The 27,972-nt window shown below is 35.5% G+C and overlaps 1 long non-coding RNA gene across 1 annotated transcript; it reads right to left on the bottom strand.

The window, feature by feature from the left end:
- Positions 1–14,487: 14,487 nt before the first annotated feature.
- Positions 14,488–25,466, bottom strand: LOC113963480. The gene is made up of 3 exons (XR_003532834.1): positions 25,327–25,466; positions 20,793–20,798; positions 14,488–14,498 (listed from the first exon to the last, which is right to left on the bottom strand). It is a non-coding gene; the product is annotated as an uncharacterized LOC113963480 (long non-coding RNA).
- Between the last annotated feature and the right edge of the window lie 2,506 nt (positions 25,467–27,972).

Consider the following 27,972-nt stretch of genomic DNA (forward strand, 5'->3'; position numbering starts at 1 on the left):
CCTGACAACTCACTTTCAGCTCTGTCCCATGAAGCAGATTCAGGAAACAAGAGAAAAGCTGAAGAACTGTTCAGCAAATGAAGAACTTGTGTCTTTCACTAGGTAAAAACATAAGTAGACCCTCGGCTTACTATATGATCCAAAGCATGTATATAATCTTGCCAAGTGTCTCAGAATAGAAGCCACATTCCTCCAGCACACATCTGGGCCTACATGTTACTAAAAATGTACTACCATTTAGATAGGCTGGTACCAGTTTCTAGGCAAAACTATGGAAATGATTATCTATGGTTTATTTTGTAAAGAAATATAGAGTAATAATATAAATAATGACATTTGATGTAACCACGAAAAACGAGTTTTCAGGCTGATTGCATTTTGTACTGAAATTACAAGTTTGGTTTACAAATTCAGCTATCTAAATGAATTAAATTAAATATTATTAGAATTTTGAATGCTTATAAGTGTGCCGTATTGTTTTTTGAAATATTAAAATTATCTAATAAACATGACCATCAATAGGAAATGATCATCAAATTATGGCAATAATTTGGCTTTGCAGAAATGCTGAAAATGATGGAATTTATCATTACTGAAGAAATTTTAAATACACAAATGAAATCACAAAGGCACAACAGCTGAAATTTAGGCCACATTTATCACAAAGGGAGGAAGATTATACATGGTAATAGCAGTATCTTAAACACTCAGAAAATGGAACTGGGGTGATCTAAGATGCTACTGTCCCCATCCACTTGGTCTTTCTTGTATAGATAGCAAATTGTACAGTGCAGATTGAAAAAGAAAAGAAAATAGACCCAAACAACCCCCCCCCCATCATTATCATCTTGGAGGAAAATGGCCATTTTCATAGCCTGGAATAGTAATGGAAAGGCCCAGTAAAAGGTTTCTACAAGGCTTTGCACCAGACACTTGAGCTGTAGGCAGATTTTTGCAAGCCTTTTAAAGATTCTCAGGTTAGTCTGTGTTGTTTATTCTTTAATACTGGCTCTGCCTTACTACGTCAGTGATGAGCTTTGCCATTTTACACCTACAGAAGGTTTTAGCAACTAGGATAATCAGTTGCATAGCAGCTGTCCTTGATTCATAACAGATTTGTTTCATAACTTACTGTTTTCCTTCCTGTCCACGCCAAGAAAGCCACTAAAACTGAACCAGAATTCATGACGCAAATTTCTTTATTTTTCTGAAAGATATCTTTATTGCTGTTTCTGTCTTGTCACTTAATATATGGAGAAGGTGATGAAGATAACCTCCAAAAAAAGAAGATAAATCTCGTAATATTTTGCTGACACTCACGACTCAGTACTAAACAGTGAAGTCTTCCTTCAAGAAAAACAAATTCCAGCTTTTGAACTGTGAAGGGAAAGTGGAAGAAGTTTTTACTCTCTTACCTTTGAGTTTTTCGAAACTCAAGCTTCTCTTGAAAGAGACATTTCTGCTTAGATTACACAGTAGACTGCTCTCATGAAACAGCACACCTGTATCCTTATGCTCCTTTTACTTAAAAAAATATTTTTGCTTATAGTGACTCTGTTCATATTTACAGGTGTCAGTCTGACAGCTTAGCTTCCATGTTTCTTACATGATAGCCGTGATGATGGCTATCAATCCCTTCAACTCCTTTTTCCATACACTATCACTTTGGGCCTGTGATGGTTCATCAGGCAATGTGAGTGTGATACTATAAAGATAGATTAGCCGCCCCAGATTAATTAAAATATTAATTAATCATTAATAACTAATCAGTAAAAAACAAAGTAGAATCATACAGCCATAGAATGGTTTGGGTTGAAATGGACCTTAACTATCATCTAGTTCCAAACTACCTGCCATAGGCAGGCATGCCTTCCACTAGATCAGGTTTATCAGGGCCCCATCTAAGCTGACCTTGAATGCTTCCAGGGATAGGACATCCACAACTTCTCTTGGCAACCTGTTCCAGTGTCTGATCTCTCTCACAGTAAAAAATCAATTCCTAATATCTAACATCTAATCTAAATCTTTCAATTTTAAACTGTTACCCTTCATCCTGTTACTACACTCCCTGATAAAGACTTCCTCCCCATCTTTTTTGTCAACCCCATTTAGGTAATGGAAGGTTGATAGAAGATCTTCTCCAGGCTGAGCAGCCCCAACTCTCTCAACCTGCCTTCATAGCAGAGATGCTCCATCTTCATGACCCTTCTCTGGACCTGATCGAGTAGGTCCACGTGTTTCTGGTGTTGGGGACCCCAGAGAAGGACACAATACTCCAGGTAGGGTCTCACAGGAACAAAGTAGAGGGGAAGAATCACCACCCTTGACCTGTCAACCACACTTCTTTTGGTGCAGACCAGGATACAGTGGGCTTTCCAGGCTGTGAGCACACATTGATGAGACATGTTGTGATCCTCACCCACCAGTACCCCCAAGTCCTTCTCTGCAGGGCTGCTTTCAGTCCACTCATCACGCAACCTGTAACCGTGTTTGGGATTGCCCTGACTCAGGTCCTGGACCTTGCACCTGGCCTTGTTGAAGCTCATGAGGTTCTCAGGCCTGTCAAGGTCCATGTGGATGGCATCCCTTCGCTCAAGTTTATAGTCCTGTCCAATCCTTGACAAAGATGTTAAATAATACTTGTCCCAGTGCCAACCCCTGAGGAATATCCCTTGTCACTGGTCTCCACCCACACATCAAGCTTTTGACTACAACTCTTTGAATGTCTCCACCCAGATGATTCTTTTTCCATGAAGTGGTCCACCTGTCAAAACCGTGTGTCACAGTTTTAGAGACAACCATGTTGTGTGAGACAGTGTCTAATGTTTTGCACAAGTCCAGGTAGATGATGTCAAACCCTCTTCTTTTATCCACCAATGCTGCAACCCTGTCATAGAAGAGCACCAATTTTGTGAGCAAAAATAAATAGCAAAACACCAACAAGTTATGAATAATAACAGAACATATGAGGCTCCTTACGTGGGGTAATTTCTCCTCCTCTGGCACAGTCACTCTGCAGAGGATTCAGAATGTTGCCACCTGTTCCTACAGGCCAGAATCTCAATTTACTGTCACACATACCTCATTTACCATCTCCCTCTCAAACACACTTAATGCATACATCAGCTGATTTACCATGACAGCTTTGTATCATCAGTGGTTTGTTATGAGACCTACATGGGCTTTGCAATGAAATATTACTTTGAATGATTTCAGTTGGCTCTTTCATCTTCTGTTCCTGTTCCTTCCTCATCTTCCTCATGTTATTTTCAGCTCCTAATCTCCACTTATTTGCTTCTTTATACTACTTTTAGAGATTACATTCACACATCTCCAGGCAAGCATTCGTTACTTGGCAATTGTCTTAGCTCCCTTTTCAGACATTAACTATAATAATTTCTGAACCCAAAATTGCCTCTGGCAAGTTTGTGGTGCCAAGAGATGGCTACGTAAACTCCTCCATGAGGTTATTATATCTATAGCAAAAGCTGGAACAATCTGAGTGGCTTACTTTTGGTAAGGACACATTTTTCAAAATTCTTATTTCGACAGAACCCTTTGAGCATATTTTAGACTAAAGCAAGTCTCTGTTTCTATTTGAATATATAAATAACATTTTCATGTCATGCAGTCTGACAAGTTGCTTAAAGGCAGGCACCGTGTAGAGGGCAATGACATTTCAGCTAAAGTGAGTGTATATTCTTATGGCAATAATCAATATCTCCATTTTATTACTATAGAGAATCTAAAATTTTGTCCTTGACCACATTGGACCCTGCCAGTGCTCAACTACCTTTATGCAATGGAGCAAAACCCTTATCTAGTTGTCGTGGTTTAACCCCAGTAGACAGTTAAACCCCTCACAGTTGCCCAGTAACTGCCCCACAGCAGGATGGGAGAGAGAATTGGAAGGGTAAAAGTGGGAAAACTCGTGGGTTGAGACAAAGACAGTTTAATAGGTAAGGCAAAAGGTGCACATGCAAAAAAGCAAAATAAGGAATTAATTCACTACTTCCCAGCAGCAGGTATTCATCCATCTCCAGGAAGGCAGGACTCCTTTGCATGTAGTGGTTAACTGTATAGACGAATGCCCTAACTTCTAATGTACCCACTTCTTTCCTCAGTTTTTATTGCTGAGCAGGACATCATACATATGGTATTGGAGCATCCACTTGGTTAGCTGGGGTACGCTGTCCTATCTCTGTCCCTTCCCAGCTTTTTTGTGCAACCCCAGACTAATTACTGGTGGAGCAGCATGAGAAGCACATAAGTCCTTGACACTGTGTAAGCACAGTTCGGTAATAGCTAAAACATCCCTGCATTATCATCACAGTTTTGGTCACGTATCCAAACCAGCACCATAGAAGCTATTACGAAGAAGACTACTCTATTCCAGCCAAAACCAGTAATGAACAAAACAAACAAGCAAACAAAATTTAAAAGTACAGAGTGCTCATATATATATTATATTCCACAGAGATAAACAGTATAGAAGATAGTTTCTGTTTTCATTAGTGAAGCTGGACTATGCTGTCTATTCATGAGAGATTTTTAAGAACAGTTTTATATTGAAGATAGGTGATTATTCCATAAATATTTTTAAAGTAAGAGGTGAAATGAATCTATCTATAGTTATTTTTTAAAATTTTGTTACTTTTCCAGTGCTCTTGCCAAAATATCATAATGTGAGAAACTGCTGGAACATACTGACTACCACAAACTACAAAGGAGCGATCAATATTTTAGTAAATTTTGACTGAGACCAATTTTTTCTTGGATTAATTTCAAAATCAAAGCAGAGTAAGAGCACTGGGGATTTGACCTATGGTGCAGCTTCCTGGACTGGCTGTGTGCTCCACAAGAAACACACATCACTGCTGTCAACCAAAATTGCAGCAATGATAGCAATGAGTCAGGGAATACTGTGAACTCACAAAGGGCATAAACAACACCAACACAGTATGTCTAAAAGTGATTTCAGAAATCAGTGTAAATTCTTTGGAAAACAAAGAGATTAAGCTGGTCAGGCATCAGCTGATAACACTTCAGGTTGTGTGAGCTTTGCATTTCAGTTCTAAATTAATTATCAGCTAGCTGTTATGCAACAATGCACTGCATCCCTATGATGTGCTGTTATACTAGATAAATTGTGTACAAATTTAAACCCAAATTCCATCTTTTCTAAAGTAAAAAAAAATCTCCTAGCTCCTTTTCAGTTAAATTCAAAGTCAAGGAGTGCCAAATATAATTAATGTCCTGTTATGGTAACCTGAGGAGCAGGTGCACAATTGTACTCAGTTGAGTAGTATTTTTCAAACCAACAGCAGTAAGCATTTCAAGTATTTCCACCTGCCTTGTGATCACATCCTATCTCAACGACTGCTTCTCATCACCACACTACCCAGAGGTAGCCTGGGGATAGTCCATCTGGTATGTTCAGTGGTATGCTAACCTGTGAAGCCTGTTTGCCTAAGAGAACTTTAAAATACTCAGGGTAGCGTGTTTGAAAGCTGGGCTGTGAGAATGCAAGATGAATCTGTTCAGGGAGATAATCTTGGGGCCTCAAGATGACTTTCATGTAAAATATAGATGTAATCCATCACTCTATTTAAAATAAAAAAAATTATTTCTGTACTACGACTGGCAAAAAGTTTTAGAGGTTTCTCATTGCTGTTTTTTTTTTCTATTTGTTCACTTGAGAGAATTTTATCACACTTAAATTAACTTAGTTCCAGATATGTCCCTATTTTCATGTGCAAATTATGTTCCCACCTTGAAGGGTGACATAATAAGGTCTTTAAACTTTTGTATTTCAAACGGATTGTTTTCCTCTTTCAGTCTTGCTACTTATAACTCACTGCAGTCCCCAGGGAGCTGTGCCTTTTTCCTTGCAATTGAAGGTTTATCTTGGAGACAGGTAAAAGGAAGCAGCACACATTTCTACTCTGGCACAGATTATATTTTACCACTCTACTGCTTGCACAATTTAAAACCATTGGCAGCAAACTGTGATCATCCCAGTCCTGAACAACTTACTCAAGCATCATTTTGATTACCTCTGATAGAAGTTTCATTTCAAAGGGAATTTTAAGTCAGGCTAAACAAATGTGGTATATAATGATGAGGATTACCTTAAATACTGAGCTGATCCAATATTCCAGAAATATTTCATGTACAAAATACTTTCCTTTTAGTATTGGAATAAAAAAAAAGTTCATTTATAAAGATATCAAAGGTCTTTACTTATTTTATATCACTAATTTTGGTTTAGAAACAATGTATTGAAATTTAGTTATAATCTAAAAACCTACATCCCATCAGTTCAGCAGCTAAATCAATTTTTTTCACAACTGAATAGCATATTTAAACAGTGTATTTCTATAAATGGCTGTCTGTATAATACATATCTGCTCTGTAGCCTCTTTGCAATTTCCTTTTAAATGTAGCTGCATTTCCTTGCATGTTTGATTTGGTTTCAGTATTATTCTGATAAAGCATTAACCATTTCAATAACTATGCATTCGTATGTTATGGTGTAATTATAGGCAGAAAAACACCCTTATTTTCCATAAATAACTAATTCTGTCAATTGTGACATTACAGTATTATAAAGCTTACACATGTAAAAGATCGATAAAAGAAAAACTCTCTTAAAAATAATTACCAAATACAAATATGGTACAAGTGACATTAGAATCAGGCATATTAGACCTTTCATGAAAAGAAATCACATTAAGTCATTACTGAAACAGCTTTCAGACCCAAAGATGATGTAGTTACTGAAATAATGTAAACTTGGAATTCAGATTTCATGCTTTTAAATGGCACTGCTGAGAACTATTCTCTTATTCTTACTTTGCTCACCTTAGTATGTGTTTACATGGTGTTCCAGCCTGCAGAAGATGCTTATAACATCAACGGTTTGCAATCCGAGAAATAATACACTAACATTAATCTACACAAGAACATGACAAATTTCAAAGTTTATGAGTCAGAAACGTAAGAATATATAATTCTCACAGACTGTTGTATTGAGAGCAATAATAAATTCTATATGAACTGTTGTGTTAAACTGAGATTTTTTTCGGTGCATATTTCAATCACCTATGAAGGTCCATTATGCTTTGCACCTCCAACTACTACTTCAGACTGTGAATTCACAATCAAATAACTCAAATAATGAAAAAATACATGTACTGGAGGTTTTAAATTTGAAAACACTATTGATAATAACTATAGCTGAAATTTGTCATTTCCAAAATTAAGACAACATTGACTGTGGTTATCAATCTGTTCCTTTAAATCCATGCTGGGAAATTCAGTATGACTTTTGAGTGGCAGACCTGACTTTTTGACAGAAATAAGTAGCCTCAACACGCCTATGAAAAACACAGTAAAAGCTTAGGCTCTAGAAGTAAAAGTTACATTACTAGATCAGCCTAAACTTTGGAATACAAACTCGGATCCTTTATTTGAACTTCACTTAACTGCATCAGCATCCTGTGAATAATAAGGATTTCTGATGACAAATAACATCAGACCAATAAATAAATAAAAGGCATAAGGCTAATGGAAAGTAAAGTCAGCAGCTCACAAATACTAAGGTGAGCAAAGTAAGAATAAGAGAATAGTTTCAGTCGGATGCTGCTTTCCATGCATGGAATGTAAAAATACATTCTCATTTCATTTGGGAATAGTATCCAGGTGGTTGTTAGCGAACCTGCCATACACCACTCAAGCTTGAATATAAATGCAGGAATATCTCTATTACTTTTTTAGTCCTTCTTAGGACGGTATATCTCTCCTTGTAAGCACTCAAGAATCTCCTAAAGCTGCATATGCACATCAGAGACAGTATTAGGAACTAGAATTAATCTACATAAAATTCACAGTGCTAAACCAAAACTGAAGAATAGGAGAAATGAAGTGATTTTTTACTTCTCTTATTTTCAGATTTCATTTACATTTCTTTACATGTTAAAATAGAAGTATTGGGACATATTTGCCAGAAGACCTTCTTTATCTAGTCTTAGACTAAGAATAAAAGCAGGAAAACAAATAAAACCAGGAGTGAAAAAAACAGCATATTGGATGCAGATGTCAAGGTGGTGTCAGCAGCAGACTGCAGGCGTGGCCTCTGTTGGGAAAGGTGTTGGGAGAGGAGTGAAGTTGGGCATGGAAAGGTAAGAGAGGAAATGTGTTGTTATATTTCCCTTTGTTTGTCCTTACCCAAAGATGCTGCAATTGGCAAAAAATTACATTTATTTTCCCCATTTTGATTCTGTTTTTCCAGTGAAGGTAATTGTTAAGCAATCTCCCTGTCTTTATGTCAACACATTACCTTTCCTATCCTATATTCTCCCACTGACATGCTGAGAGGAAGGAGTAACTGGGTGGGAATTTGGCTGTTAGCCAAAGCTAACTCCCTGCAAACAGTTAAAATTTTTTTGTTTTTTTTTTCTGTCATCTGTGAAATCCCTGAATATTAGCTAATAAATAACAATACACAGTCAATAATGATACTTTTTTATTTGCATCAGATTTACCTATCATACAACACAGTGTTATTTAAATATACATTTTCTGCACTACTGAAACTTTTTCAAATATATCTTTACATTTTATAATAACAATAAATATAATAATGAAATATTACATAATTTAATTAATTCAGCAGTTGCATTAAAATCATGTTTAGCACTTGAAAAACATAAGCAGGAACAATTTCTGCCCTATCAAGAGCAGAATTTTAGTCAAACTCATTTGAAGTAAATTTGAATGACCTAAAAGGTAGGAGTCTGGATTATGCAAGTCACTGTAGACTTCTGTATAGTTGATAGAGGAAGATAAGCACCTTTAGAAGGTTATGCAACCCACTCTAAATGACTTGTATAGAAGTCATCCACCTTTCAGCAGCTAAAGTCAGGTGAAACTAATCCTCCCACATCTCAATGAGACTTTTTTTCCAAAGATTAGTGCTACCTGAACATCAATAATAATATTCAATCATCAATACTTTTCTAAATTCATGTTCTCTTGCATAGGATGTTAACATAAATGGCACAAAATACATCTACAGTTAACAAAAGGAGAGGAGACAGACAGAAGTGATGATATATATTTGTTATTCAACTAGTCCATCATCATGGATAGATCTTTCATAAACATATAATAAGCATATACATTCTTCTGTTGTGTTAGGTGTCAACTGTGACACATAGGGCTGAGTACAGAGGATTATGTTACATCTTCAAGCAATATGCACATGATATTAAACATTTTTTGCTTTTTTGCACCGAATCAAAGACAAAGTTGGAGCTAGAGGAAGGGTTGAGTGCACATAAGTAGAGATATTTAACATCTTCCTGAGATGAAAAGTTCAAGGCAAAAGAGCTCCTTGAAGAGTCTTCTCTGGGATACCAGAACAGCTCCTGTATTCTCGAGTTACCCTGGACAAACAAATATTGATTGCAACTTGTCCCCAGTAAATGTATTTAAAAAAAAAAAACTGAAAAAATAACGTGGAAAATACAGACTGAAAACTCAGCTGTCCTAATCAAATTTACATAACCTGCATAAGTACGTATTACAATGCAAATTTTAAGGGAACAGGGAGAGGCATGTTTAATCCATTTTTTATGGAGGTATTTATGAGGTATTTCCTAAGGCATCCCTATGTGACAAACATCCTAGCTCTGTGAAGGTAATTCATGCATTTGCTCCTAATTTTGCCCTGCCTAATTTTTGGTTGTATTGCCTCAGCTGAATGTCTTCTTCCCTGTGTACCTCTAATACATTCTTCAAGGTAACTGGCTCAGTTCATCTCATCTTAAAATAGATAGCTAAAATAGGCCAAATTAAATGGAAGGCTAAACTGCCAACTCAGATGGGGATTCTTTACTGTAGGATAGTAGAGTTCAGTGAGGTGAATCCCACCTCTGGTGTACTATTTTTGGGGTGTACTATAGCTCATAGAGGTACATAATTACCAGAGTGCATGTGTGTCTGTATGTGCAGTGGATGACTCTTGAATCAATTTAATTGTTGTACCTCTTTCTTAACTACAAAGAGAAATTTAGGTTATCAAGAATGAGGAAAAATGGACACATATATAACCAAAGTAAATAAATAAAAAAAATGTAAAATTCCCTTACCTCAAAATGAAACTTTGGAGGGCTAAGTTATTCAGGTACTATTTTAACTACTTACTGGACAGATTCTCTAGAAATTTTGAACTACTTCCATAGTTTATACTAGTTCTGAAACAAGGCTTTAATGATTACATGAGAAGATTTGAGGTTTTGTTTGATTATATATGTATATATATGTGTATATATATGTATATATATATATACAATTAACTTCCAAATAAATTAAGAGACTAAAAACATTACCTAGGAACCATAGTTGAACTTTTTTTGCAGCTCAATTTCTAAGTGTAACAAAAGATATCGTGGGGGAAAAAAAGACTATTTACATTTCTCTTGTACTAACTTATATAACATAAGCCTAGTGAAAAAAGATGTTTTTGTATTCACTTTTAGTAAGTAGTTGGCCAGACTAGTGTAAAATCCAAATTGTAATAGACATAAAGAAATACAGATTTTTTTTTTAATGGAAGGGAGAACTCAGCAGTCTTTCTGTGCTATTCAAAAATGCTGTGAAGAAAGCAGGACTAATCAGTGAGATGCCTGCTTTTTTAGACGAGGTTGCCATGTGAATAAGCTCAATAATATCTTATATGTTCTTTCCTGGAAGTCAAAGAAGGTGAATGTCTAACTATAAGTATTTTTAATATACATAGACCAGAAAGATGATTGTGGCCGCCAGAAAGATGATTTCCACCATACTTGAGCAGTCTATCTGTAGAGATCTTGATTCTGCCTGTTTCAATGTTCTCCCTCACTGCACATAATTTCCCATTTTATAAAGAACTGAAAAATAGCTAAGTAATCATTTCATCATATGCATTGTGTTCATGAAAAAGCATGTGTTAACACAATAAAAACTTTGACTTCACGTATGCCAATACCCTTAGAACAGTATTTGTACAATGAAAAAACAATTTTATTTTATTTGGATAATAAAATACAAGATAAATCATTATGTTCAATTACCAGTAGCAGTATAAGAACAACAAATATGGATTTGACAGGAAAGCTGAATATCATAAATTCATCAGTTTTGTTGTTTCTGTGTAATTTTGAGTCTATTCATCTATAGAAGGAAATATCCCTTCATTACAATTCTCTTGCTAACTTCCTTGCTCTTATCTCTGTTTGAAAAGGTCTCATCCATCTGTCCATTTTACATGATAAAAGAACACCATTTAAGGCTCTCACAGCTGAGCAGCTAAACTAGGGCTGGGGGGAGGAGAATGGGTGTGGGGAGAGGGGAGAAACAACAACAACAAAAAAACAAACACAAAAGAGAGAGAAAAGCAGTATCTACCTTAAAGATCCTTCTTTTACTGAATGTTTTCCAAACTTTTCCCAGAAACAGTGATGATGTACTTTGTGAAGTCTTCTGCAAACTGAAGTAAATATTTTGCTATAGATTTGTATGAACACTTGAACACTTTGTTCAACTGAATGTTCCTTCTGTAGACCATATGCATTAGTAGTAACACAGATCAGATGAGATGATAAATTTCTGCAACCAAAGGCTGTAATGAAATTTTGTTAAAATATTGTTAAGACAGTGAAAATTGACTATAACTAGTGTTAATGTTAAAGTATCCTGATATTTTTTGTCTCTTCTTAGGTAAACGCAGAAAAATATAAATATCTAATCTCGTATTCTTTGAGTTTAACTGAGAAAAAATGTATTAAACATAATGTGAGAAGTATACAGCTCTTTCTGCAGAATAACTTTGTGGTTATGAAATTTTAGTTTATTTGACAAAATGTCTGATATTCTTGGAGACCTGTTAGTTGCCTTTGGATCATATCTGAATAGCAATTCACAAGAAGATACAAATGGCTAGCGTGGATGTGAAAAAGTGCAAAAGAGGCATGGATACAGTAAAAGGACACACTTTAAAGGAAGGGAATCCTCAACATAGTGCAAAAAAAGTAATTCAGACTTGCAATATATAAAGTCTCATTAGAATCTTTAAACAGATTGACTACATAAACACGTTCACACATTACTTTAGTTCAGTAATGTGCCACAACACACAGCATCTCTGAACAAAATTATGACTATATTTTTTGTGTTCTTCTATCGGCTAGATAAATCAATTATCAGATTACCTCTAAGAAATGTATTAAGATTTTCACAAAATTTATTCTTCTTTTTAAACAGTATTCTATATTTTTAGGCATCTCAAAGCAAAGACAAAAGTGAGTCATCAGGTTTCTTTGTTCTTCTCATACCCACAATTTCCACCTAACAATGCAGCATTCTAAGATTATAGGCCATTGGAAGGAGGAATACTTCCTTTCCTGTCTTGTAAGTGACTAATGATGGGGAAAAAAAATCGAGGATTTCTCCGGTTTAAGAAGATGACATTTTGATGTAAGCTTACATTCAGATGATTCTGCAACTCCTACTGTATGACCTGGCTTTCATTTTATGAAAAACAGGCAGCGATTAAAATACAAACCCCATCCTGCCTGTACATAGGTAGAATGCAGAATGTTTGAAGAATGGCATCTCCTTTCTCTAGGAAATAAGTTCTCCTAGCTATTTCTCTCCCTCCCAATGTATTTTCTTTCTTAGTATTGAATCCCAGACACTGTTTGTATGCAGTGAATTTAACTACATGACACATGTTTAATATGCTGTAAAAGGACATGCAGATCATGCTTATTTGACTTATGTATTCATGTAATTAATTTTAAACTAGTCACTTGGATAAGAGTCACCTGACCATTAGACATTTGCTGTAATAGCTAAAACTATTAGAAAACTATGGATCAAATAAACATATGCAATTAATAAGTAAAAAGTATTAGTTCTTTGTATTAATTGACTGGAGACCGTGTATCCTGTAATTTTAAGCTGATGTTATAGGTGAAGATAACCAAATTTTAGCAGGAAATCAGTAAACAAAAGCATTTTTTTTGAAGCTACCTGCAGCCTCGGGAGACCAGATTGCCCAAATGACCCAGACTCCAGCAGCATTTTAAGGCATTTTGCAGGCACGAAGACCCAAATGTTTCTCATTGTCATCACAGATATCAGGAAATGCATTTGTAAAAATTTAGATTGTATTATTTGTGAGGCTTTTCTGTAGTACTAATGCAATTTATGATATTTAGTGTTAGTAACACTGTAACTAGAATAAAAATATTAATTTTATACTTTGATTAAACTACTAAAATTTTAATTAGCAAAAATTCTTAGTTCTGCATAAATGTATTCCTTTTATGCCTTAACAATGTTTTCACTTTAATAAGATATGTAAATAATTTGTTGCACATTTCAAGATTACTGGATTATCAACTTTTCTAACATTGATAAAATATTTCAGATCTGAAACAAACTAGAAATCTTACCCATGCCTTTCCACAAATAAGTAAGTGTCCTTTGATTAAACGTTCATTAAGAAGAAAAAAAGTAAGCTTGTGCTTTCTCTTTGCAAGGTTCATGAGACACAACTCATGTTTTAGCATTGAGGAATACAAGGGTTAAAGACCTATAATATATGTGCTCTAAAGATTCATATGAATGATTGCATAATATTTTACTAGTCCTCAGAATTACTCATTGGTCCATGTTATTAAGACAGTTTGATATAAAATAACTTTTACTGAAGTAATCTTTTAATTCACACTGTAGGATTAAAATGACAAACTGAACAGTTGCTCTTTCATCTTGAAAGGCTTGTTATGGTGAAGCATCCTATGCAATCATTGAAATGCCTAGAGGTCAGCTAAACCAAATCCCAAAGGCATAGGACTAGCCTAAGTAACTCATGCTTCAAACGACTTAGGAAATATATCTGTTCAGATGCCTGTAGTTTTGTCAGCTGTATGTTATAATCTAAAAGAAGTCTGGTTAATTACCAGCCATAAAGAGGATACTTCAATCTGTGCTTAAAGAAGTATACAACACCAAATTTAAAAACTAACCGAATAAAAAAACCCAAACAGTTGCTTTTCATTCCACTTGAAAAATAAAATCCATCTGATGCTTATTTTATTCTCAGGGATTAAATAAGTGGATCTTCTGAGAAATTAAATTTATCTTATTGTTTGTATATTTGAGCTAGAAGTTAATGTTATTATAATTTTTCTGCTTCTGTAGAAATCCTGGTGAATAAGATTCTCTTTACATTTATATTTATGAATGTATCTTGAATAAGCTGAAATTGGCTGGATGATGGAAAACCATATTGATGAAGAAATAATTTACTGTATGCAACAACAACAAAAAAAGTAGTAATTGACTGAGAAATACGTTACTCATATTCAGATACTGCATCAGTTCTTTCAGGAAGTGGAGCAACAAACAAACATTTGTAATTTGAGGACTGTTGTGTACGGTGATCTCTAGAAAGCCCAGGTATAGTTATCAGGCATCTTGGTCTCCAAATCATCCTGACATCCAGATTTACAAAAATGCACTCTAGCTCTCTCTTCCCATGTATAACAGGCAATTTATGGATATGGCACATGCTTGGATCTTAACATAAAGCGCAGTTAGTGGTGAGACTTTGTGAAGACTACAACTTTGCATGCGTTCTAGAGTGCACTTGACCTAAAAGGTAAACCGTTGTTGAATAATTTTATAAGTACAGTGTTGTAAGAAGCAGATGGCAATAGCAGGAAGTTATCAGTCCTTTTTATCTCTACATATGTTTAAACATATAAGTGTTTTTAATAGACCGCTACTTTTAAGCAACAACCTATCCATTGACCCAAAACAAGGACTAGGTTATGCTAATACATCATTAGTTACACTATCAGTAACTGAGTAAAAACCAGTTTTTCAGATGAGCTATATATGCTTAGTTACCTTTTCCTCATAGCTTATTCCTAAACTGCTTTTATTTAGTTTACAAGTTTGTATTTGCTAGCGACAAGTTATTGACCATTTGTGATTAAAACATATATAAATAAATCCAAAAATGACCCTAAGCAGAGTCAACATAAGACAGAACTTAGCATCATCATCAGAGGCTTCAAGGAGAAGTAACTCCCACAACCAGCACTATTCCTCTCCCTTCAGAGGACTCCAGACACTCACTGTTCTCCTTCCCCTAGAACAAAACATTCTTTAGAAACTGGAGTGACAAGGTAAGGGTGAGCATATTGCCAAAAAGCAAGACACTGGGAAGTGTATGGATAACAATTTCAACTGTTATTATCATTGATACTAACTCTGCAGTGCTTTTTTTTTTCCCTTCCTTTTCTACAGTAATTGGACCTGAGATAATAATTCTTTGATTAGACTCTTATGGTATCAGTTAGACTATAATAGATTATTGGTTTCATATATAAGAAGTGTTTCTATATCCCATATATGTCGCACGGGATGATCTGGTTCATTACATTAAATGGTTATGATTAAATTTTTTTTCTCCAGCTCCTGAAAATATATATTTTTTTGTGTCAATTGCCAACTCTGCATTTTTTAAGCTTGTAAACCAAGAGATTAGCTCACAAAGTAAAACTTTTGCCTTTTTTTCAATAGATATTATATTTTCAGAGGTTTCTATTATTTCATAATTTTCTGTAGTTTTTCTTTGGGCGTCTGAAAATGGACATAGTCTTAGAAAAGGAAAACTGGATGACATAGAAAAATGAAGGAGGAAAGAATATGTGAGTGGAGTGATGAGAAGGAAAGCAGGATGTTGTGCATCTTGTGAAGCAGATTGCACATTTCTGTGCAGTTGAAGTGAAGGGCTGAGGAGCTGAAGTAAAGTAGTAAGAAGTAAAAGAAACAAAATATTTAATGGAGAATTTAGTTTATAAGAGAGAAAACTTGTTATCAGAAATAATGAAGAGCTTTAGGGGAGAGGATTTGTATCTAAATGAGAAAGTCAACATAGGCTTGTGATTAAAGTGTATTTCACTGATGTTAAGCTTCTTCTTCGAAGGCAGAATGTGAACTCAAGGTCTTAACTCATGCCTTATTGTCAGGGAGAGAGCCGTCTTTAATTAGAAATAGCTCAGAGGAGAAAAAAAAAGGATAAAAAACCCAAACAAATGGGTGTGGAATCCACTGTATGGAGTCTGCACTTCGCCATCTCTTGTTTCCTCTGTTTTTCACAATTACCTGTATTTGGTACCTTCTTTGCTACAGAAGACATTAGATGACAGAGGTTTGAGAGATCCTTGAGTGTGTTTTACCCAGTGATAAAGGGATGGAAATATTTTTTGTGGATTGTTGAATAGTTATTTTTCAATGTTTCTAAGAGTTTAATTATTATTAATGAACTCTTCTGTTCAAACTATGTATCTCTCAAAATAAGCTTAATATTATTAAGTGGTTGCTGCATTTATTTTTTGTGAAAATACAACAAAAATTTCTATTTGGGTAAAAGAAGCTGTTTTTTCTTAAATTTTCATTGGTAACACAACATATTTTAAGTTAAACTTGTAGTAGAAATGAAACATTTTTTTTTGTTTTTTTAATAACATGGAATATTTTGAAAAAATAACTTGAGAGAGAATAGTCTTTAATAAATCAAGTTTTTAAGATATAGACGGTTGGAGGAATAATTATTTATATCACAATACCAGACAAAGTTGTTCAAAGTACAAACATATTTATTTCAAATGTCATGGCCAATATTTTATATTTCATGGTCAAATTTCTGTGCGACAAAGAAGCAGTAGAGATGGAAACGTATGTTTATAAATTTGATCATTCCCCTTTTAGGATGACATTTATCATTTCAGTCAGCTATTATTGTGGGGGAAGCTGGGGTGGGGAGAAAACTGTGATCCAAAAGCAGAAGGGCCTCAGGTTCTGTACCCTTCCAGTTCATGCATGTCTGCTGTGTGATGTAGCTGAATGTTAAACTATCCTCAGGGATTTCTTAGTGCGTTACAAGACGTGAATGACTTTGTTTGCTGTTACTAAACTGAACCATTTCTGAGAATTATCACTGCTGCGCTTTACCAATGTGGTGTTTTTGCTATCTATTCAACACTAGCTTATCTCTTTTTCCTTCAGGATATGGAACATATTAATGTCTTTTTTAATTTTTTTTTTCTCTCTTTTTAATGTGAAAGAGAATGTGTATGTTATTTCTGTGTAACCACCAGCATTCCCCAAAAGACTGTTTCTCTTCAATTATTATTTTATCACTAAAGTGGCGGAAGAATATACATAATTTTTCAATGGTATATAATACATTAATATATTTTTATTAAATTGTCCATTGTATTTATATCATAATCATAAGATTTTTGGTCAGAATTTTTCATATGAAGATTAATACTTTTTTCTGTTAGTGTTATGTTGTTGTTTAGTCATGTTAAGTTGTTGTGTTAGTGTTATCTTTCCCTTATCAAATACTTTGCATGCAGTATATGCTGTACCATACATGTATACTGCACTACTTTATGCAAATCATTTCGGGATTAAGTTTCTCATCCTTTTTATTAATATAATACATGTCATATCTTCTTCCTGGGGATGATAATAAAAGGATTTCTGCTTTTTGATTATAGATGCAGAATAAGACACAGTTCATAATGTTGCATAAAGGTATTTACCCATCAGCAGGAAACTCATTCAAGTTATCTTTGTTTAGTATTTATGTTTTGAATTTTCTCCCCTTTTGTGTATATGAAAGTGTCTGTCTCTTTCTCTTAAAGAGGATTTCAGCATTTCTCTTCAGGGAGAGATTTTTGAAAGTACCTTACCAAATGTGCATGCCTGCTTGATAACACACAAGAATTCCACTATTGTTGACAGAAAGCTGGAGGTCAGATATGCAATTTCTCATGCTTTATGTACCAGCACTTTGGCTGCTCAGTGGTAGGTTATCAGGAACTAAGTAATGTCCCTGTTGGAATCAAGGATAGAACTGAATTGACCTTTCAATAGAATTAGCCTTTCTAATGCTCAGATCTGAAAAAAAGTCACATATATATGTATATTCTTAATTATATATACTCAAGCACATTTATATTTCTGGGGAGACGCTAACCAGCATCTATTGTTGCTGCACTCCAGAAGGGACAGGAAAGTTGACTCCTGTGCAGAGTATGTTAATCCTTGTCTTAGTTTTACATATTCATTAGTTAGACTTATTTTACAGATACGTTCCCAGATATCTAAAAATAGATATTTTAATACGTTCACTAGGTTTTCAACTCTTACTTGCAAAACTGCTTCATTATTCTGAATAATCTTTCAGTATTCAATTACCCTGAATAACTATTTTAATTATTTTAAGAAAATAACATTAAAGGAATAGAAACAGGCTGTTTCTCAATAACTCTTAGCAAGAGACAAGCTGTTATATTGGTTTTAATGACAATATTATTTCCTTCTTCCTCATTCTGTCTTTTGGTTATACTTGTGCCAAGACTTTGCAGTGCTCTCTGGTACCTTTTTCAAATCTTTCCGTGGACATTTGACCATTCATTTTCTATAGATTTTTTTTTTTATTTCCATTTTCTTCTTCCTTACTAGCATGATATTCCCATTATGATGCTCAAGTTAAACTAGAAATCTCTGCGCTATTATCATTTTACTACCCATGTACCTCTTTCTTTTCTATACAAACAGCATTGCTACTGAATTGTCCACTCTTTTTTTTCTTTTCTCCCAGTTGTTGAGCTCCTTTAAAATCCTCCAGTTGCTTAGATTAATATCAAAGGAGACTGTGTGTATGCTCAGAAGCTTCCTTCACATAACATAACAGAATCAAAACACAAAGTTACTGATAACATATCAAAGTAATACTGCAATACGGCCTGCTGGGAAATGTATCCTCTGGAAGATTATTAAGGATGCTTATGAAAACAAGGAGTGAGGTAACCTGATTTATTCTTTTTTTTTCCCGATGAATAAATCTTATTTCTAACACATGTCATGAGTAGAACAAGAATAAAAGTAAAACATTAACAGAAACAATGTCAAGTTCATTCTAACCTGAGGCAAACACAGCTGGAATCAACTCTTCAAAGAACAAGGAAAAAAAAAAAGAAAAAATAGCCTAGAATCAGCTATGTTTGCAAATCAGTTTATCTCTTCACTAAAAAGTATGCAAAAAGTATATAAACAAACCAGAATCCAAAAATTATTTTGAATTTTTTCTACTTCTTCTCATTAAACAAAACAATGTCAAAGATTCTTAAAATAATTTGATTATGTATTTTTAGTATGTATTTTTAGTAAGAAAATTATACTCATTAATATTCCAGACATACTTTTAGAAATCAGTGTAGATCTTTATTTTTCTTACGATAGCAAAGCAGTATCTTTATAATTTTATTGCTTATGTATATAAGATAACTTTAGAAACTTTCTTGCCGCTACGGCTAATAAAATGAGTGTCATCAAAAAAATGGGGAGGGTGTCTTTGTACATTTTTTTATTGCCTATTCCATTTTATTACTAAGGGTGTTATAAAACACTAGGTAAAGAAGGAGGGAAAAAAAGGAAGAAAACTAATTGTTAGAGAAAACAACCACGAAATTAGATGTTTTTCATTCTGGTATAATTTAGTAGTCAAAAGAGAGGCAAACACAGTGAGGAAGAAACTTGGTGAAAATTCCCAGAATACTGATTTACGTTTTTTTTTTTAAAGATTCTGGGAAAATCTGAGAAGGAAAAAATTAAATGGTAATTTTTGATTAAACTCCTACACAAACTTCAAGAGGGAAACAGAAAAGCTTTAACAGTTATTTAACAGTTATGATCTCTTTAACCACCTAATCACAGTCCCATTTTTCCCTGGTTCTACAGCCTTTTACTAGCTGTTTGAGGTAAATTTATGATCTTTGTATATGTGTCATACATACCATCTTTTCTACTGAGCTTGGGCAGGCTTATGAGAAAAAAAGGCAAGAATATAAATTGGAATAAAATCTATGATAAACAATAATTTTTAAAAAGAGCCAATGGTAATATAAAGACAGAAAGTAAACAAATTAACAAAATTAAAAACAGTATTTGAGACACAGAGGAAAATGATCTGGTTGAGATCAGATGGGTAATAAGATATAGAGTGGCAACATGCTAAAGCAGTGCTGTAGTGGGTTGACCCTGGCCTGATGCCAGGTACCAACTAAAGCCACTCTCTCACTCTCCCTCTGCAACCGGACAGAGGAGAGAAAAAAAAACAGCTAAGGATTCATGAGTTGAGATAAGAGCTGGGAGAGGTCAGTTACTGATTACCACTCAAAGTGGGGATATTATTTAAATTTATTACTAACAAGATAAGAGCAAAAGACTGAGAAATAAAATAATATTAAAAACACCTTCCCCCCACCCCTTCTTCCTGCCATGTTCTCCCTCCTCCCCCCCAGCAGTTCAGGGGGACAGGGAACAGGAGTTACGGTCAGTTGTTGTTTCTGCCGCTGCTCAGGGAGAGGAGTCCTTACCCTGCTCCCGTGGGGTCCCTCCCACAGGAGACAGTCCTTGATGGACCTCTCCAGCGAGAGTTCATCCCTCAGGCAAGAGTTCTTCCCAAACTGCTATCCCGTGGGTCACTTCTCCATGGAGTGCAGTCCTTCACGAATGAGCTGTACCGGCATGGGTCCCCCACAGGGGCCACAAGTCCTACCTGGGAAAAACCTGCACCAGTGTGGACTTCCCTCTCCATAGGCTACAGGTCTCTGGCAGGACCCTGCTCCATCTTGGGCCTCCCACAGGGTCACAGCCTCCTTTGGGTATCCACCCTCCTTCTGCACTGACCTTGGTGTCTGCATTGTTGTTCCCATGTTCTCACTCTGCTCTTCCCTGGCTGGAATTCTTTCTGTGCCTCACAGAGGCATTACTATTACTCCTGATCGGCTTGGCCTTGGCCAGCAGCAGAAAGTCCATCCTGCAGCCAGCTGGCATTGGCTCCACCAAACAGGGGGAGCTTCTAGCAGCTTCTAATAGAAGCCACCCTTGTAGCCCCACCCACTACCAAACCCCAGCTACAGAAACCCACTGCAAGTGTTTATTAACAATTCAGCACTGTCCAACTTAAGAGATTTCAAAATTAACATAAAACAAACATGAGATGTCTTGAAGCATTATAAGCTTTTCCCTAACTATCCCAGATACTGCTTGTTTTTATTAAAAGTTGAAAAGCGCTCTTTACTTCACAGTGTTGCCAGAACTAGCATAAGCTGTAGACAAGGTCAAAAGACAAATAATATCTACAGAGTCACATTTTTTAGAATGGGTAATGTAATAAGATTCGCTCTTACATTTTCTTTATTGTTTCAGCAAGAGACAATGATCTGTGCTTACTAACAGGCAAAGATTAATTTTTAAAGGTAGAGGAATAAATGATGCAGGACTTCATGGTTATGACAGTCTTGTAAACAATACTATGTTTAGCATTTTTTTTCAGTTATAAGTCAGAGAATTGTTAACTCTGAGCTCAGATTTATATGCTATATGGATAGAATTGAGCTAAGTCAAAAAGGGTGTTGTATTAAGATTGGATTTTCATAAAAAAAACATGTTTTAACTTCATAAAATAAGACCGTCAAAACTAAAATGTATACAAGTCTTGTACTGTACCTGCCCACTAAAGGGTTTTTTCTCACTTCCTAGATAGCATCTGGTATGAAACGTCTTTAGAAAGACAATGCATTAGTTTAAGTGGACAAATCTCTGATCCAGTACAATGATTTAAATACCTAGCACCATTTCACAATTTCTTTGTCTCGTTCCTTTCTTAGTGGCATCAGTAGTTATTAAAAGTTGCTTATTAGGCTTAATTATTCTCCTAAAGATTGTCTTATTCTTTAAGTAAACTTTAAAGCAGTCCAAATCACCAAATTCAAGTGCAGCTTTCACTGTCCTCTTTCCCATAGCAAAATAGAAGTGGCTTTGAGATCTTAATACTCACAGAAGAATGGAATCTGCAAATCACCTGATTTGATGACTGTTCTTCACAGCTGAACCTATTCTACAACAATATCAGTGATAAGATTTTTCGTAGCTTACTCATCTGCAGAACTGCTTGCTGTTAATATGACTACATTTGTCCTCTGTTCTGTGAATTCTGATTTTAATAGGAAGATTATGTCTTAATCAATTTGCCAGTATTTAGGTGTGAGTGTTTTGTTTTGGTGGGGGTTTTTTGACTTTTGAAACTAATTAGCTGAATTTCAAGCGCTGCCGAAACAACTCATGTACAGTGTCCTACTGGTTTCTTAAAAACTGTGTATTTGTTTTGCTGCATTAGGACTTGGTAAAAATAGATGATTCTAAGAAACACAGACTTGTTATATGTTCATTGCATGTTTATTAATCTGATGGTACCTAATACTCAAAGTTAAAACTTTATGTCCTGAAACAGTTTGCTTTCCCATCCTCCATGTTTATCTACTTCTTTCCTTCTTTAGGTAAAACAAATTGAAAATTACTTACCACATAGTAATGTTTTCTTTTTTTGTGTATGTTTTAAGGGCTAAAAATAATGTATTTCATTTGGAAATGTCAGGAAATACTTTGTAGTCGAGACAAATATTTTCAAAACATGTTAATGCCAAATGCTTCCCTGCCCTCAAAGTGAAAGGCAGCAGGAAAGGTGCCATAGCCAGTTGTCTTGGGATTCCACCATTGCCAAGAACACTGCTAGTGTAATTCCATTAGATTATCCTTGAATATACAACTGACTGATTTGGACACATAGCAAATCTTACGAGTTGCAAACTTCAGTGTACTCCAGTGGATTGAAACTCTGATGGTAGCTAACCTTCATACTTCATTTAGGGTGAGGTACACACTATGAATTCTGTATAAAATAACATATTTAGTTAACTTGAAATTTCTGGTCTAATGGCTTCCTGGCCTGGTACTAGGAGCAGAAAAATTCTCCATCTTTGCCTCTAAGCATAAGTGAAACACCTCAAGATATGAGGGCAAAAATTTCCCCAGACATATTAACACTCATCTAGAACTGCATCTTCACAAAATTCTCTGTTGTAAACTTATAAAACCCCAGTTTTTCTCCCTACTTTTCATTCAAATACAATTGCAATGTTTTAATATTAGTAGATAACATTTTCAAAGTTGCCTAAGTCCATTGGATTTTCAATGAACTTCCTGAGGCAGATTTTAAAAACTATGCTGGGTACTGATACAAGGACTACCTACCACAGTGTTCAGCACTACAGGAACAACTTCCAAGATCAATCATGCTGTAGAGGTAAATGGCCAAAGGTCTTCAGACAGTGACTGGAGGAGAGTTAGGCATCTGAGCTAGGGAATAAAACAGCTAGAAGGGAAGCATATCAGCATATTGTTATTACCTGTAGGAAATCTACCTTAACTATTCTCATCTATAGTATTTTGATATGCAGTAAGGCATAATAAATACTGCATATAATTGGCATTCCATGTGTTTTCAGATATTTCTTCCACATAAATGGCACTATTTGCAAAGTTAACTAAAAGCAACCTAGCATAATTTTGGATCTGCTCTGACCCACAACTATTAACCACTTTCATTTTCTCATAAGAAGTTCCATTGAGCATCATTAGGGTTTTATTTTGTCATTTAATATCAAAGGCAGAAATTCAGGTACATTCATTCATTTCTCAATGTATTTAATGGTCCACTGTTAGCATTTAAAGAAAAATACTGCTGTTTTGTTGCTTTGTTTTTGCTGCTTCTTCCTTTTGGGGGCTTTGTACATCTGTGTTAAGGCTTTGTTCATCCTTATTATTATCCCTAACAGATATAGAATCTTTAGTTCAGGTCTTCATCACATAAAATATTTACTATTGTAATCCTTTGTCAATGAGAGGTTTTTATCAATCCTTGTAAGACTTCAGGCTATATAGAAATGCTGATGTTTGAAATTAGACTAGCACAAGATTAAATCAGAGAAAGACTAAATCTCAGTAGTATGTTTTGTCTCTTATCCAGGAATACATACCAAGATTTGTAATAATGTAAAACCTTTTCTGTACAAATATAAACCTGTGTGTAAGCCTATCCTTAAAAACTATAAAGTCAAAATAAAATTAGAAAGTATATATAAAATTCAGTTTTCTCTTTCAATACAGAAATACATTCAAATATGTGACTGACCATCCTATCAAAAAAAAGCCCCAAATATTGTGTTACAGTAATTAGTGTTGAAATTGATGATTTGGGTTTTTTTGTTAGTTTGGCTTTGGTTTTGCTTAGTTGGGGTTTTTTTGCATAGTGTGATTTTTAATCCTTTTAAAAATCATCTTAATTTTTCTTTCAGTTTTCTAATTGGTAGAGAAAGTTTAATTCATGTTCACACAAAACCATTCGGCAAATGGTCAAATATATATTGTGGTATTTAATGAAACAGACTCACTCTCTACCTGGTGTAGGAGTGTTTGTAGGACTAAATGTTAGCTACTTGGGAGACTAGTGTGAGTGCATGTGGAATACTAACAGAAGTCAGACAGGAAATGTAGGTGCCCCCAGACCTGTGGTGTCAGCAATTGGAACAAGTAGATTCTCAGCATCCACAGTTGGAGATGCCAAAATTTTCCTGAGCATGTCATTGTTTCATTAAGGGTATAGAAATTTGGCAGAAAATAAACCCCATTGCAATCCAGTGAGACCTCAGAGATCAGAGGGGCTGGATGTGGCTGGGCTTAATTTCTGATTATAGCCACTTCAGTGCTATCAGTCTGGCCATGTTCAATAAGAACTTTCACGAGACCAGATTCACAAATAGTGCAGTTTCAACACTGTGGGTCTGGTGGTGTTCAATATGTACTTGTGTGATCCTAGATTCACGCATTGTACAATTTACCAAGCCAATACTATAGGTCTGGCCTAGTTCAATAAGAATTTACACAATCCAGAGTAACAGATAACACAGTTTATTGAAACAACAGGGAAGAAGGTTCAGGATTGCCAGTGATGAATGCACTAACTGCAGAGTGTGAATATATGTCACAATAGAAGGTATAGTAACAGAGAGGTATTAGCATTGTAGGTGCCCCTGGACTGCAATGTCAACTACTGGAGTGAGTGGAAATCTCAGGTTCAGCTACTGACAGAAACCAGGGCAAGTGAGTGAGAGGCTCAATTACTGCAACTGGAGTAGGTAGGACCATGGGTAAAAGCCTGTGGGCCTGGTGCTGGCTGATAGGGACAAATGTCTGTACCTTCCCCACAGCTGGTGCGCATGGGGTGTGCCTGTGTATCTGGCAGCAAACTTTGAGCTGGAATAGCCAGCAAGTAGTGGGGGCCACCGGCTGCCGCATGAGAGGAACCCCGAAGAAAAGATACAAGGAATCCCTGAAACAACACCTCAACCTTGGCCATATTGATCAACATAACTGGTCTACTCTGGCCTCCAATCGGGAGGTCTGGAGACACACTATCTATAACACTGCTGATGCTTTTGAGAAAGCATGCAGGGTCACTCTTGAGGAGAAAAGACAACGCGCAGAAAGAATCATGTCTTGCAGAATACATCACCTAAGGAGTCTTTCTGCTGTGCCTTTTGCAACCGGATGTGCCTATCTTGTATTGGCCTCTTTAGCCACCAGCACATTTGTAACAAACGTGGCTAGAGCTCTTCCCAAATCTTTGTTCGCGAAGCCTAGCCATGAGTATTATTATAATTAGTATTATTGATATTATATTATATTTTACTTTGTTTCAGTTATTAAACTGTTCCTATACTAACCCACAAGGTTTACTACTTTTTTTCCTGGGCCTTCTCCCTGCTAGGAGTGAGCAAGTGGCTGCTTGGGGCTAAGTTGCCAACTGGGGTTAAATCATGATATCTCTTCTTAGTCTTATCTTGAGCCAACTGCTCTTCATCTCTGTAGGCTTGGCTGAATGTTTCATTAGCATTCGAAATAGAACCAATAGCTGAATATCATGCTGTCTGCTTTTATTCAAGCCGATCATGGCTTATTCTTAGCTTTCAGAGTATAATGAATGTGAGTGATGATAACACAGGACAATATAGATGAGAGTAGGAGAGGAGTGATTAGACTTGCACCACTTCAAGTCTGTGAGAAAAATGCCAGTTTAAAAAAAGGACTTCTTTCCCTCTGAATTTTGAAATGTCTTTAATTTTCAGGATTAGAAAAGGTTTCTTGCACTATATCTGGTTCTTTCTGGAACTTGGGAGTTTCTGTTCCCTCCTTTCTAGACAATTCTCTCAATATTTCAGGAACCTCTAGTATAATGTTTCTCTTTTTGACCAGATATTCCTTCCACACTTAAATACCATTTTAATTAAACCATAATAAAGATAGATAAATTGCTTAAGAATTTTAAGTTTCTTGTCATGGAGAATTAGACTTATGAGGGTTTGTTTTTGAGAGAGAAGAAGATACTACTTATTACAGACTAAAAGACAAACAAGATAGTGTGCTCTTGCAGCAAAGACAGTGAATGTAATCCTGGGCTGCATTAAGGAAAGTGATGCCCGTAGATAAAGGGAAGTGTTTTTACCCTTTATTAAGCACTGTTGAGACCATACCTGGAATCTGTGTCCACTTCTGGGCTCCTCAGTACAAGAGACATGGACATACTGGAGAGAGTCTAATGAAGGACTAATGAAAGATGATCAAGGGACTGGAGCATTTCTCCTATGAGGAAAGGCTGAGACACCTGGGACTCTTCATTCTAGAGCAGAGAAGGCTCAGGGCAAATCTTGTCAATGTATCTAAATATCTGAAGGGAGGCTGTAAAGAGAAAGGGACTGGCATTCTTTCAGTGGTGTCCCGTGACAGGACCAGAGGCAATGGACACAAACTGAAACACAGGAGGTTCCCTTTGAGCCTCAGGAAACACTTTTTTACTTCTATGGTGACTGAGCATTGGCACAGAGAGGTTATGAAATGTCTCTCTTTGGAGATATTAAAAAGCCATCTGAACATGTTCCTGAATAACTGGATCTAGGTGTCCCTGCTTCAGCAGTGTGGTTGTACCAAATGATCACTAAAGGTCCCTTCCGACCTCAACCATTCTGTGGTTCTGTGAATCCAAAATCTTTGGGTCTGACTGTGCTACAAAACAAATATTATATAAATCCAAGCCACTCCCTTTATATAGGAATAAAGGTGTAACTCATTTACGGTATAATTATAATGTAGTATAGCATAAAGACAGATTTCTTTTTTTGCCTTTTTTTTTACCATCATCTATTGACAAAGCCAGAAGCAACTGCAATACTTCAATAATAGCATATGATGAATTAACTCACTTTCATGTCAACCTCTAGAAAGCAAGTCTTGTGATACCTAAGTTTGGGTTTACTTCTGCATAAGTTTGAACATGTTAACCACAGTTTTGGAACTGTTCTCAATTCTACCACCTTCTCAAGTTAACAGCTCTGAGCTGAGGAGACTATAGTGGGTTTCTGAGGGTGTTCATGCAATCCAAGACGAGTAATCTGACATTTAAATTCAGAGGATATATATGGGAAAAGAGTTAAAGAAACTAGCTTAATTTACTCTGTACTAAGTATTTATGTTTAAGAATAAGACAGTATTGTTCTTTCATTGAAGTGAAAGCTACCCCAAAAGAATACTTTCAAATCCAATACTTTCAAGGGAAGATGATACATTAACTGCACAAAAAAATTAGTTTAATTTTTACATTATATTAATTTCTTCTTACTTGTAGCAAACTGACTGAGTCTCACGGTAACTAATATGTTGTTGGTAATTGGCATCCATTTGTTATACTGACCCCATAACCTGCATTTAAAAGGTTCATTTTTTTCCTTTAAATAAATAGGGTTTTTTTCAGCTAATCTTGAATCTCTCAATAAGTCAAAAATTCAAAACTGGATTGTATGACTTGCTTCTGTTATTTCCATTCTCTCACACTCTGTATTGTAAAAAGGTTAGTTATGCATGTTTGTGTTACTGTTA

The sequence above is a fragment of the Neopelma chrysocephalum genome, unplaced genomic scaffold (assembly GCF_003984885.1).
Source record: "Neopelma chrysocephalum unplaced genomic scaffold, ASM398488v2 Primary Assembly neopelma1_25, whole genome shotgun sequence".
NCBI lineage: Eukaryota > Metazoa > Chordata > Aves > Passeriformes > Pipridae > Neopelma > Neopelma chrysocephalum.